Below are 13058 nucleotides of genomic sequence, written 5' to 3'. Positions count from 1 at the left end.
ATGTACAAGAGAAGAGAATAATTTTTTAACAATATATTCTCCATATCTTAAATGCCTAAATCTGATCTCATTCAAGTAGAGATGTATTAAACATTGATCAAAATTACAGTAAAACCTGACATACTCCACTAATTTGGATTTTGGCACAATTAAAATATAGTGTGATTCTTATTTTAAAAAGGGCTCAAAGTATTTTTTCCTTTAATTTTCATAGAATCTTAGTGAAAATAAGGGGAATCTAATCTAAAATCAGCACCTTTTCCCAAACAAAATGTTTAAAAATTAAGCATTCTTTAAGTTATGGTATATGAACAAATTATGACATATGGTACATGTTCTAAAAGAATAATGAGCAGGTTGATTTCAGAAAAGCCTGGAGAGACTTACATGAATTGATGCCTAGAGAAGTGAGCAGAACCAGGAGATCATTGTACATGGCAACAACAAGATTATGTGATTATCATCAACTATGATGAAAATACAACTATGAATGTAATAGAATACTGTTGTACTATAAGAAATGATGAGCAGGCTGATTGCAGAAAAGCCTGGAGAGACTTAATATAAACTGATACTGAGGGAAGTGATCAGAATCATGAGAATATTTTACAGAGTAACAAGAAGATCATGTGATGATCAACTGTGATGGACTTGGCTCTTCTCCACAATGAAGTGATTCCAATTACAAAACACTTTCCACACAAATAAAGTTAGAGCTAAACAACTGAATGAATACCAAGTGCTCATGAGCTAATAGAATAAAAATGACAATTCTACCATTTATTCAGTGCCATACCAATCAAACCGTCAAATTATAGAACTAGGAAAAATAACAAAGTTCATCTGGAAGAACAAAATTCCCTTGAAATTTCAAGGGAATTAATGGAAAAAAATGCAAATTAACGTAGCCTAACTATACCAGACCTAAAACTATATTATAAAGCAGCAATCATCAAAACCATTTGGTACTGGCTAAGAAATAGAGGGGTGGATCAGTGTGTGGTGTTTTTCTTCTTTAAAATATAATGGTTCTCTCTGGGAGCAGGTTTCTTGGGGAGGTTTTCTGGAGGCAGCCTTAGTTTTCAGTTCAGATCAATAATCACCCCAAAATGCAACCAGCTGATTAAAATCCAAATGTTTATTTCTTATCTCTTTCCTTGGTTCCAAGAGCTCCCTCAAAATGTCTCCAAATCCAAAGGTTTGTCCTTCAGCCTCCAGCCAGCACAAAGGTGGAAAATGGAATGGATCTGACGCCTTTAGCTCAACTCCAAAAGTCTCCAGCCAGCACCAAGGTGAAAGTTGGAAATGAATCTGTCTTGTCTACGAGAGAGGGCTTCTCTCTGCACTGACTTGACGCTCCCTTCTCAATCTTTTCAGCTGAACTTACTTACTGGCTCACTGAAGCTTTATTTATGCTTCTTCTCCGAGAGTGGGATTGTGGGATCTGAGAGTGGGATTATGGGCTTCCTCCCAGAGTGCTCTCTGTCCCTAAGAGCTTCTTGCTTATATGAACTCTCTAAAGATGTGAACACAAGCATTGTTTCTATCAGTTTCACTTTGTACCTTGTTTCTTCTGGCCCATAATATCTCCTTGTAAGATCAGATCAATCATACTGAACCATGCTAAATTAGATAATTATTGTCTCTATCAACTCTAATGACTTTACACTTTGTAAGGATTCCAACATCAGTGGAATAAGTTAGGTTCACAAAATAATAGCCATTGACGATAGCATTTTAGTGTTTGATAAACCCAAAGACTTCAGCTTCTGGGATAAAAACTCGCTATTTGACAAAAATTATTGGGAAAATTGAAAAATAGTGTGGCAGAAACTAGGCATTGCCTAACATCTAACATACCAAGATAAGGTCAAAATGGGTTCATGATTTAGACATAAAGGGTGACATTATAAGCAAATTAGGAGTATAAGGGGTAGTTTACCTCTCAGATCTGTGGAGAAGGAAGGAATTTATGTACAAAGTGGAACTAGAGAACATTATGAAATGCAAAATGGATAATTTTGATTATATTAAATTAAAAAGTATTTGTGTAAACAAAACCAATGGAAACAAGATGAGAAGAGAAGCAGAAAACTAGGGGAAATTTTTTTCATCCAAAGATCCTGATAAAGGTCTCATTTCTAAAATATATAATTGATTCAAATTTATAAAAGTAGCAGTGTTTCTACTGGGCTTATATCACAAAGAGATCATAAAAGAGGAGAAAAGATCTATGTGTGCAAAAATGTTTGTAGTAGCCCTTTTTGTAGTGGGAAGGAACTAAAAATTGAGTGGATGCCCATTAGTTGGGGAATGGCTGAATAAGTTATGGCATATGAATGTTATAGAATATTATTGTTCTATAAGAAACAGTTTCCATTCAGACTTCCTCAGTTCTTTCTCTAAATGTGGACAGCATTTTTGATCATGAGAACTTTGGAATTGTCTTGGATTGTTACATTGTTGAGAAGAGTTAAGTTATTCATAATAGATCACTGTATAAACTTACTGCTACTATGTACAGTGTTCCTCTGATTCCATTCACTCACTTCACTTTGCATGTAAGTTTTCATTTCATGTAAGTTTTGCAAGGTTTTTTTTTTTCCTGAAATCAACCTGCTTATTATTTCTTTTAAAGAAATAATATTCCATTATATTCACATACCACAAACTTGTTCACCCATTTCCCACTTAATGGGCAGCTCAATTTCTATTTCTTTGCCATTAGAAAAAGAACTCCTATAAATATTTTCAGTCACCCCCTCCCCCCTTTTTATGATCTCTGTGGGATATAGAGCCAGTAGTGGCACAGCTGGAGCAAAGTGTATATACAATTTTATAGTTCTTTGGACATAGTTTCAAATTGTTCTCCAGAATGGTTAGATCAGTTCACAACTCAAGAACAAGAGTATATTAATGTCCTAGTTTTCCCACATTCTCTCCAACATTTATCATTTTTTTCGGTCATATTAGATAATCTATACAATATGGTGCCACATCAGAGTTGTTCTGATTTGCATTTCTTTAATCAATAGAGATTTAGGGCATCATTTTTGACATGTTGATAGCATTGATTTCTTCATCTGAAAACTGTCTCTTCATATCCTTCAACCATTTGTCTACTGAAGAATGACTTCAATTCTCATAAAATTGACTCAATTTTTTTATGTATTTAAAAGACCAGACCTTTATCAGGCTGTAAAAATTGTTTCCTTGTTTTTGGTTTTCCTTCTAATCTTGGTTGCATTGGTTTTATTTGTGCAAAAACTTTAATAAAATCAAAATTATTCATTTACATTTTGTAATGCTCTCTATTTCTTGTTTAAGAATTCTTTCATTCTCTACATAGCTGACAAGTAAATTATTTCTTGCTCCCTTAATTTGCTTATGGTATCACCTTGTTGTCTAACTCACATATCCATTTTGACCTTATTTTGATATATGATATAAAATGCATAGTATTTATTATACTGTTAGTTTTTCCAGAAGTTTTTGTCAGTTACTGAGTTCTTATCCCAAAAGCTGCAATTTTTAGATTTATCAAATACTAGATTGCTATAGTCATTTACTACTGTCTTGTGTATCTAATCTATTCCACTAGTCCACTACTCTGTTTCTTTAACTAGTAACCAGATTGTTTTGATGATTGTTGCTTTATAATGTGGTTTGAGATCTTATACAGCAAGTCTACCTTTTGTATTTTTCATTAATTTCCTTGATATTCTTGATCTTCTGTTCTAGATGAATTTTGTTAATTTTTTTTAGCTTTATTAGTATTTGGTCAGCATGTTATTAAATGAGTAAAATAATTTAAGTAAAATTGTCATTTTTATTATATTGGCTCAGCCTATTCAAGAGCAATTGATATTTTTCCAATTGCTTATATCTGACTCCATGTTAAAAGTGTTTTGTAATTGTGCTCACATAGTTCTGGCTTTGTCTTGGCAAGGAAATGCCCAAATGTTTTATATTGTCTACAGTTTATTTAAATGGAATTTCTTTCTCTTGCTAATATATAGATCTATATACATGACTTCCGGCCAAGATGGCGGAGAGGAAATACACTTCTGTGTAACCTCCCTGTTTTTCTCTCACTATTCATTTCATTTCATGCCTCTGAATTAATGCTAGACTGAAAAAAAACCATACAATTACTTACCAAGAGAAACCATCCTTGAGACTCGTCAAGAAAGGTCTGTTTTTGCGCGAGGGCGGGGACGGTATTTGGAAGCAGTCTGCGGGCAGCAGCTGCAAGCGACAGCACAGATAGCAGCTCAGAACCGGGTAGAGCGGAGAGGGGGTGGGGCGTGATCGCAGCCGTCTCTGCGGGGAGAGCTTTGCTACAGGAGCAAGTCAGCAGCCCAGCAGAGAAGCTAAAAACATCGGGGGGTGAAGAATATAACCCCAAACAGCTGGAGTCTCTCGGGACCTGGCCACCCCTCCTCCACAGTGTCTCAGCCCGCTCGGATCTCAGAGCGCTCGGATCTCAGCGCGCAGGCGCCATAGCACAGTAGGACCCGTGCCTCACGAACACCCTGCCCCTCCCCCAAAGAAAGCAGCCTCCATTCAAGGGGTTTTTTTCCTTCTGTTTCTTTGATAGTTTGTCTTTGATAAATAGACAGAATGAGCAAGAAACTGAAAAAGAATTTAACCCTGGACAGCTTTTATACAGATAAAGAGCAGACTCCAAATCCTGAGGAGACTAAAAACAAACAGTCCCCAGGTGAATCCCCAAAGGAGATCATATGTTCCTCAGCACAGATGAATCTCATGGAGGAAATTAAAAAGGCTCTCACAAGGGAGCTAGAAGAAAAATGGGGAAAGGAGAGGGAGGCTCTGCAAAAGGGGAAGGAGGCTCTGCAAAAGGAGAGGGAGGCTTGGCAAAAGAGCCTGGAGAAGTCAGTTAAAGAGAGAGTGGATAAAGAAACCAAATCCTTGAAAAATAGGATTGGTGAACTGGAAAACAAAATTGGCGAAATGGAAAAGAATTCCACAGAACAAAAGAACTCAATTGGACAATTAGAAAAAGATCTTAAAAAAGTGAGTGAAGAAAATACCTCACTGAAAATCAGGGTCGAACAATTGGAATAGATCTATATACATATCTTTCTCTTGGAAATATATAGAAATACTGATGTTTTATGTAGGTTTCTAGATGATCTAACATAATACTTGCTGGTGGTTTAAGACTGCTATTATTATTTTAAAGAAAATCCCATTTAGTCCTAAGCTAGTTAGTGGTTTTAATAGAAATAGAAATAGAAATGCATTTTGTCTAAAATTTTTTCTTCATCTATTGAAATAATTGCATGATTTCTGTTGGGTTTGTTATTTATGTGGTCAATGATGTTGATTGATAGTTTTTGTAATATTGAACTGCATTTCTGGTGTTAATTTTACTTGGTCACAATCCTGGTAATATATTGCTGTAATTTCTTTGCTAGTATTTAAAAATGCTTGTATCAATTTATTAGGCAAATTGGTCTATAGTTTTCTTTTTTTGTTTTGACTCTTCCTGGTTTGTTTTCAGCCATGTCAAATGTCTTCAATGAGGACAAACATGAAATCAAAGTCAGTTATCACATTGATGATAAATTCTTCTTGAAATCCTTGAAAAGGCTACAAGCCAAAACTAAAATGAAGGGAGTGTTGGTGTGTGATGTGTGTGTGTGTGTGTGAGATGCAATTGGGGTTAAGTAACACAGATAGTATTAGAGGCTGAATTTGAACTGGGGTTCAGATTTCAAGGCCAGTGCTCTATTCACCTGCACCTTCTAGCTGTTTTACTGAGCCTATGTTTTACTCCATAAATAAATCTTTTCCTCCATAATGTCTATATATGAAATAGTTGGTTTCATTCCTTTCTTCTCAATAATGGTGATTCCTTGCCTATATTGTTTTTATTGCTGAAGAAAAATATTTGTTGATCAAAATTGTCTATCATCTGTAAATGAAGTTTTTTCTTTAACTGTATTTTATTATTTTTTCTCCTTAACTTTAACAAAATGTTTTGTCATTAAAATTGTTTGTTCATTGCATTATTTGACAAAAATTGCTGGGAAAATTGGAAATTAGTATGGCAGAAACTAGGCATTGACCCACACGTAACACCGTACACCAAGATAAAGTCAAAATGGGTTCATGACCTAGGCATAAAGAATGAGATTATAAATAAATTGGAAGAGCATAGGATAGTTTATCTCTCAGACCTGTGGAAAAGGGAAGAATTTATGACCAAAGAAGAACTAGAGATCACTATTGACCACAAAATAGAAAATTTTGATTATATCAAATTGAAAAGTTTTTGTACAAACAAAACAAATGTAGACAAGATTAGAAGGGAAACAATAAACTGGGAAAACATTTTTACAATCAAAGGTTCTGATAAAGGCCTCATTTCCAAAATATAGAGAGAATTGGCTCTAATTTATAAGAAATTAAACCATTCTCCAATTGATAAATGGTCAAAGGATATGAACAGACATTTCTCAGACGAAGAAATTGAAACTATTTATAGACATATGAAAATATGCTCCAAATCATTACTTTTCCCCCTCATTTCCTGTTTATTTGGGGGGGGGGAGAAGGAAGAGGAGGTATCTTTTCAATATGAAAAAAAGCAAGTTCAACACAAAACAGAAACCTAGAACTGGGGGGATGAGCCCAGTGTAGAAAATGCTAAGTGGAAAAGATGACAGAAAATGAGATAGTGATGGGAAGTGTTTCTTGCCCCAGCTTCTCTTCTTTTGGAGGGAATTGATTTGGGGGAGGGAGGAGAAACTGAAAGAAAACTGAAATCTTCCTCAAATGAGGGATTTCTCTGGAATTTTGGAAGTTGAAGCAAATCTCACTGATGGGTCCCAAAATGAGGAAAGGAAAAAGAGCTTGAAGGGGAAAGCCCACTTGGCTGAGTGAGGCACAGACCCCTCCAAAGAAACATGAACACAAGTAGAAAACCAAAACTTGGAGGGGAGGAGGGAGATAATACTGTCAACACTTCCCCAGAGCTAGGGAGAAAATGAAGGGGCATTTAGAGACAGGAATGACAGTTTGGGGAATATGAGAGCCTGCCCCCCCCAAGATTTTATGGAATGGAATACTATTTCCTCTTTCCCCCCAAACACCCACAAGAGACGCTTTTCACTAGGAATATTACATCTTGGTCCCCCCATCTTCAAGGGAAGTCAAAGGACCTTTTCTCATGGTTACCATTTTAGTCCAGGGCACTTACTGGGCACTAAAACCCCTAAATTGAGGCTCTGGGTTGGAGACATTCTACTTCTTGAAGAGAAATCTGGTAGTGAGGAAGAAGAGAGTATATTACTGAGGTGACAAGTCATAAAGGAAGAACAGAGGGCAAAAAGCTCAGCACCCACAAAAGAGAGAAAGATGAAGACAGAAAATGCAAACTTTAGAGGAAAAGGGTGATGGGGAAAGAATGTTATGAGAGTTGAGAAGACTGAGATGGTGGCAGGGGTATCTTCTTTACGCCTCCTCCTCTGCCTCCTCACCAAAATCCTTCTCCTCTTCAGCAGTGGCATCCTGGTATTGTTGATATTCAGACACGAGATCATTCATGTTGCTTTCAGCCTCTGTGAATTCCATCTCGTCCACCCCCTCCCCTGTATACCAGTGAACTTACATTAAAAAAAAAAAAAAAAAAAAAAAAAACAGTAAAATACAAGCAAGGCCAGGCAACAGAATGAATGTAAGACAATAGCAAAAGCCTGGAATCCCAAAACTCAGAAGGAGCTGAGGTTAATGAAGGAAACTAAGGACAAATGACATCCGGGGACTGGGGGAAGCATTAAGGAAAGGGTCAGAGGAGTGCATGGGATTACTTTAGAACCAAGAATTAAGAGTTTCTCAAGGCATATTGCTTTTCTGTTTTCTCTACAAAGGAAGACCTTTGCAATGGAAATAAGACAGAAATGTCCAAAGGAATTTTGTCCTTGGGTCCATAAAGAACTGGCAAACCTAACTGCTAAACTACTGTCAATGATGTTAGAAAGATCCCCCAAAATGGGAGAGGTACCACAAAACTGGAAAATATTACTGTGGCTTTGAAAAAAAAACTGGAATTCCTGGAAAGATGAAGCAAGAGATTAAAAACAGTACTATAAATTAAACAAAAGCTCCAATTTAAAGACCAGGAAGGAGAATAAACAACTTAAGAAGGCATAAAACTTTTTCCAGGTAATTGCTTTCCTAAAATTGAGGATGTAACAATTAGAAATCTGTTTCCATAGGAGAACAGGAAATTTTCAAACAAAATTAGAAAAAAATTGAAGAAAATGAAATTTTCCTAACAAAAAATACTGATTTGGAAAATATGTCAAAGAGAAATTACCTTCTTGTAATGTTTAGGCTAGCTTTCTGGATCCTTCGGATGGGCCTTACTCTCTCTCAGCAGACACCACGAGAATGGTCAGGAATAGAGTCTAGAGTCTTTATTGTCTCCTTCACAGTCTGTTTCTGTCACAGTCTATGTCTGCCACAGTCCGACCCAGTCTTGATCTTAGTGGACGAGTGCAGGAGGCAGGAAAGCCACCAGGAGGTTGGTCAAAAATGAAATGTCTCATTTTCAGTCCTCTCAGCCCTTAAATTCCTTGGTATGATTACATCATACTATGTATGATGTGAACTATGTATATGTGAACTAGAGAATCATCATTTTATCAATTCCACTGAGTTAACACCTTGTTGTAAGTATCCTTTTTTCAAGTATACTTCTCCAAAGTTCTGGCCCTCTACACCTTCTTCACCTCTAGTTCACCAAAAAAGAAAAAAATCTGGATACCATATTTTTGGAAATAATGAAAATCACTCATACTTATTTGAGCCAGAGGGCAAAGAGAAAATAGAATCCTTCCATCACCTCCTGAAACAACAAAATGGCTAAAATTCTGAGTTTCCAGGTGTGAAAAGAAAATCACTAAGCCCCTTTTCCCCCCAAAAAAACATTTTAGTTACCAAGGAATCACAGACAGGATAATGCAACACACAGCTACTGCTACTATAAAGGATAGGAAAACTTAGACTGTAAAAAGACAAAAGATAAAGGCTTACAGTCAAGGATTTACCTGCCAAAACAGAATAATCCTACAATGAAAGATTAGACTTCTAATGAGATAGAGAACTTTCTTTCATGAAAAGACCAGAGCTGGGTGGAAACTTTGATCTAGGAAGAGAATCCATTTGACCAATTGTAATGGACTATGCAAAGAGGAAATGTTTGCTTTTGGGGGGGCTTTTTATTTATTAAGATTTTTTATTTCCAAAACATATGCATGAATGATTTTTCAACTATGGCCCTTGCAAAACCTTGTGTTCCAAATTTTCCATTCCTTCCCTCCCTCCTCCCCTAGATGGCAAGCAATCCAATATATGTTAAACATGTTAAAATATATGTTAAATCTAATAGATGTATACATATAGTTATACAATTATCTTGCCACACAAGAAAAATCATATCAAAAAGGGGAAAAAAATAAGAAAACAAAATGCAAGCAAAAATGTTTGCATTCTAATAGTAGAAAGAAGAAACAAGAAGTCTTCAAGTGGCTTCAGAGATCTAAGGGGGAATTAAAACAGAGGAGCCTCATGATTGACACAAAAGTGAAGCGAAGGAAAGGAAAAAAGAATACATTAGCCAAGAAAAGGGAAGCAAGTGAATAAAATCATTGCACATCAATGTGATGTGGAATACTATTTAATTTAAATATGCAGGAAGGGGTGAGGGAATTAGGTATTGCACGAATCTTATTTTCATCTAAACTAGACAAAGGGTAGAACACACATCCAAAGAGTTTGGGGAAGAAGCCAAGACAACGGGGAAACCCACAAGAACATAGAGTGATGTTTAAGAGGAAAGACAGAACCAAGGAGAATCAAATCATGAATAAAATAAATATCTATGGAGGGTGGATTGTAAAGGGAGTTTCAAAAAAAAGGATAAAAACCTGTGATTGGATTCTGAACAAGAAGAAGAAAAGAGTATTGGAGCAGGAAGAAATCACTCCAATGATAGATCACGTGTCCAGAAAAAAAGCCCTGTGAGTAGTTTTAAAATGACAAAGATATCTACTCTTATGGAAACTGCCCTGTGACGTGCACCAAACAGGCAATGCTTGTACTTCTGCCACACCAGGTGAGTACTTCGTGCCAAATGGGGTGCAGTCTGTCTGTGGGGAGGTAAAGGACATGAGGAACCCATCCTCACATTCTATTCTTGTAGTTACAAGAGAACATGTGCTCTGAAAGGAGACCTCCCTGGGAAAAGAGCAGGGAGTCTGAGGTTGACAGGAAACGAGTTTCCTCAGGACAATGGAGTATGGAAAATGGTACAAAAATAGTAAGAAAAGGAAAATACCAGGTCCATAGGGAGGGCCAAAGCTCTTCTTGAAGTGGCTGGGGGGAGAAGAGGCTCATCACAGGATGGCAGATTCCCAGCTGAAAGGGAAATTAGAGACCAGCAAATTCAATTCTCTCCATTTTAAGAGGGAGGGCAGTCAAGCTTATAAGAGTTCAGCAACCTGTCGACCAAGATTGTGGTAGAACCTCAGAAGGGGGTTCCATATGATCTAGCAACAGTTGGAGGCAGCAATCTCTTGCTCAGGAATATCGAGGCAGTTACTGGGGCCCTGATAATAATCTGAGAAGTCTGCTACCATTTTTTAAAAGTAGTTTTCTATTTTTTCAAACACATGGAAAACCTGCCCTCAACATTCACCCCTGCAGAGCCTGTGCTCCCTCCCGCTTCACTCAGGCTGTTGTCTTCTTGAGGCATGTATTCAAGACAGTGGCAGCAATAATAATAGTAACACTGCCATAATGCTAATGTTTGCAAATGCTTTGCATGTCATTCATCTGATCACCCAAAGAATGCTATGAGGCAGGTACTATGATTATCTCCATTTTGAAGATGGGGAAACTGATTCTGGACAGGATGCCCATTCAAAAGAAACATGATGGTTTGAGTTTTTTTCTTAAATTTTTCTTTTTATTAGGAACTAAATCATCAAAACAAATTTCAAAATACACAAAAGAACTGTATATGAAATTAACTTTTAGGGAAGATTAAAAATTATATTTCTCCTAATAATATCAATAGAATCAGAAATTTCTCATAACATTCTATCTCAATTTCTGAATCACTTTAAAAGTCTATAACTATTAGCTTTTATAATGTCTAATTTTTTAGATATGTAATAACAAATTGCTATTTTTTCTAATTTTTTTTCTATTAAAAATACTGCTGAGGGGTTACTTTTGTAAGTATTCCTTACTCAGCCCTCTATGATAATAGTCCAGATCACTTGTTAAAGAGTAAGCACTCTATCACTATCACAAACTGGGAAGCTAATGATTCCATGACTTTCTTTAATGATCTTATCCTTCAAAAGATGGAGGAACCCACAAGGAGAATTTTTACTCTTGTTCTTCTCACAAAGGAGAAATAGGTAAAAAATTGTATGGGAGACTTAGCAACCATTTCATTTGAAAATGTGTGATAGAGGAAATATGGGCATTCTTGGAGAAGTATCCTCAATTTTGGGAAAGCAATTCAAAGGATACCTAGATAGGATTTATAAGAGTAAAATGCTTCAAAGGAAATCAGCCCAGGATGGGTGGGAACACTCAAGGCTGAAGTTCCAAAGATGTAAAATCAAACAGTTCCAGTGAGGAGATACAATGTGATGTGTCTTAAGAAATCAATGTGAATGCTAAGGGAACTCACTGATCAATTTACATTATTGTTTGTTTGTTTTTTAGTAGCTTTTTATTTTTCCAAATACATGCAAAGCTAGTTTTCAATATTTACCTTTGCAAAACCTTATGCTCTTTCCCTCCCCTCCTCCTCCTTTCTCTAGATACAAAACAATTCAATATAAGTTAAACATGCAGTTCTTCTAAACATATTTCCATATTCATCATGCTGCACAAGAAAAATCAAATGAAAAGGGGAAAAAAAAACACAAGAAAAAAAATCCAATCAAATGATAACAAAAAAAAGCAAAAATATGATGTTTGGTCAACTTACATTAAAAAAAAAAAAAAAACCCATAGTAAGATACAAGCAAGGCCAGGCAACAGAATGAATGTAAGACAATGGCAAAAGCCTGGAGAAAGTGTCAGAAATCCCAAAGCTCAGAAAGAGCTGAGGTTAATGAAGGAAACTAAGGACAAATGACATCTGGGGACTGGGGGAAGCATTAAGGAAAGGGTCAGAGGAGTGCATGGGATTACTTTAGAACCAAGAATTAAGAGTTTCTCAAGGCATATTGCTTTTCTGTTTTCGCTACAAAGGAAGACCTTTGCAATGGAAATAAGACAGAAATGTCCAAAGGAATTTTGTCCTTGGATCCATAAAGAACTGGCAAACCTAACTGCTAAACTACTGTCAATGATGTTAGAAAGATCCCCCAAAATGGGAGAGGTACCACAAAACTGGAAAATATTACTGTGGCTTTGAAAAAAAACGGAAAAGAATATTTTATTTTCAGGCAGTGAGATTGACTGAATCCTGGGCAAATTCTGAAGAGTCTCAAAGAGATGGTTGGCAAGCATTTAGAATGGGACCTGGTAATTACAAAAAGGCTGCAGACTAAGACCAAGAACAGGTCATTTCTTTCTGTGATGGGATGGCTAACCCAGCAGGTGCCAGGAACACTATGGCCCTAGCATAATTAGCTTTTAGCAAAAGTCAGCAAAGTGTCTCTTGCCATATTACCCAGAATCCTTTTCTGAGCAATGACCATGCTAGGCTCTAGATGCATGGAGAAGATGGAGATGTAGATTGGATGACAACCCAATCAAATTTAGAACAAGCCAAATGGCTAGACTCCAAGGGTGACTGCTGAAATGGCAAGAGATATCCAGTAAAGTATTTTAGGAATGTGTGACCCTGAGCTGTTGAACATTTTATCATAATAAAGCTGCAAATGGCATGATCAATGAGTTTGCAAATGATGGAAGGCTAGGATAGCCAACACAACAAATGATAGAAAGAGAATCCAAATGGATCCTGATAGGTTCAAAATTAGACTAAATCCATT

General features: G+C 36.5%; 1 protein-coding gene across 2 annotated transcripts in view; it reads left to right on the top strand.

Moving 5' to 3' along the window:
• Window positions 1–13058, top strand: part of LOC127545847 (zinc finger protein 420-like) — a 330731-nt gene that overhangs the window by 17389 nt on the left and 300284 nt on the right. The gene's annotated exons all lie outside the window — the stretch shown is intronic.

Source organism: Antechinus flavipes, chromosome 1, assembly GCF_016432865.1.
Source record: "Antechinus flavipes isolate AdamAnt ecotype Samford, QLD, Australia chromosome 1, AdamAnt_v2, whole genome shotgun sequence".
NCBI classification, from domain to species: Eukaryota; Metazoa; Chordata; class Mammalia; order Dasyuromorphia; family Dasyuridae; genus Antechinus; species Antechinus flavipes.
Note: the sequence above shows the minus strand (reverse complement) of the source record. Positions and strands in the feature narration are given on the sequence as shown.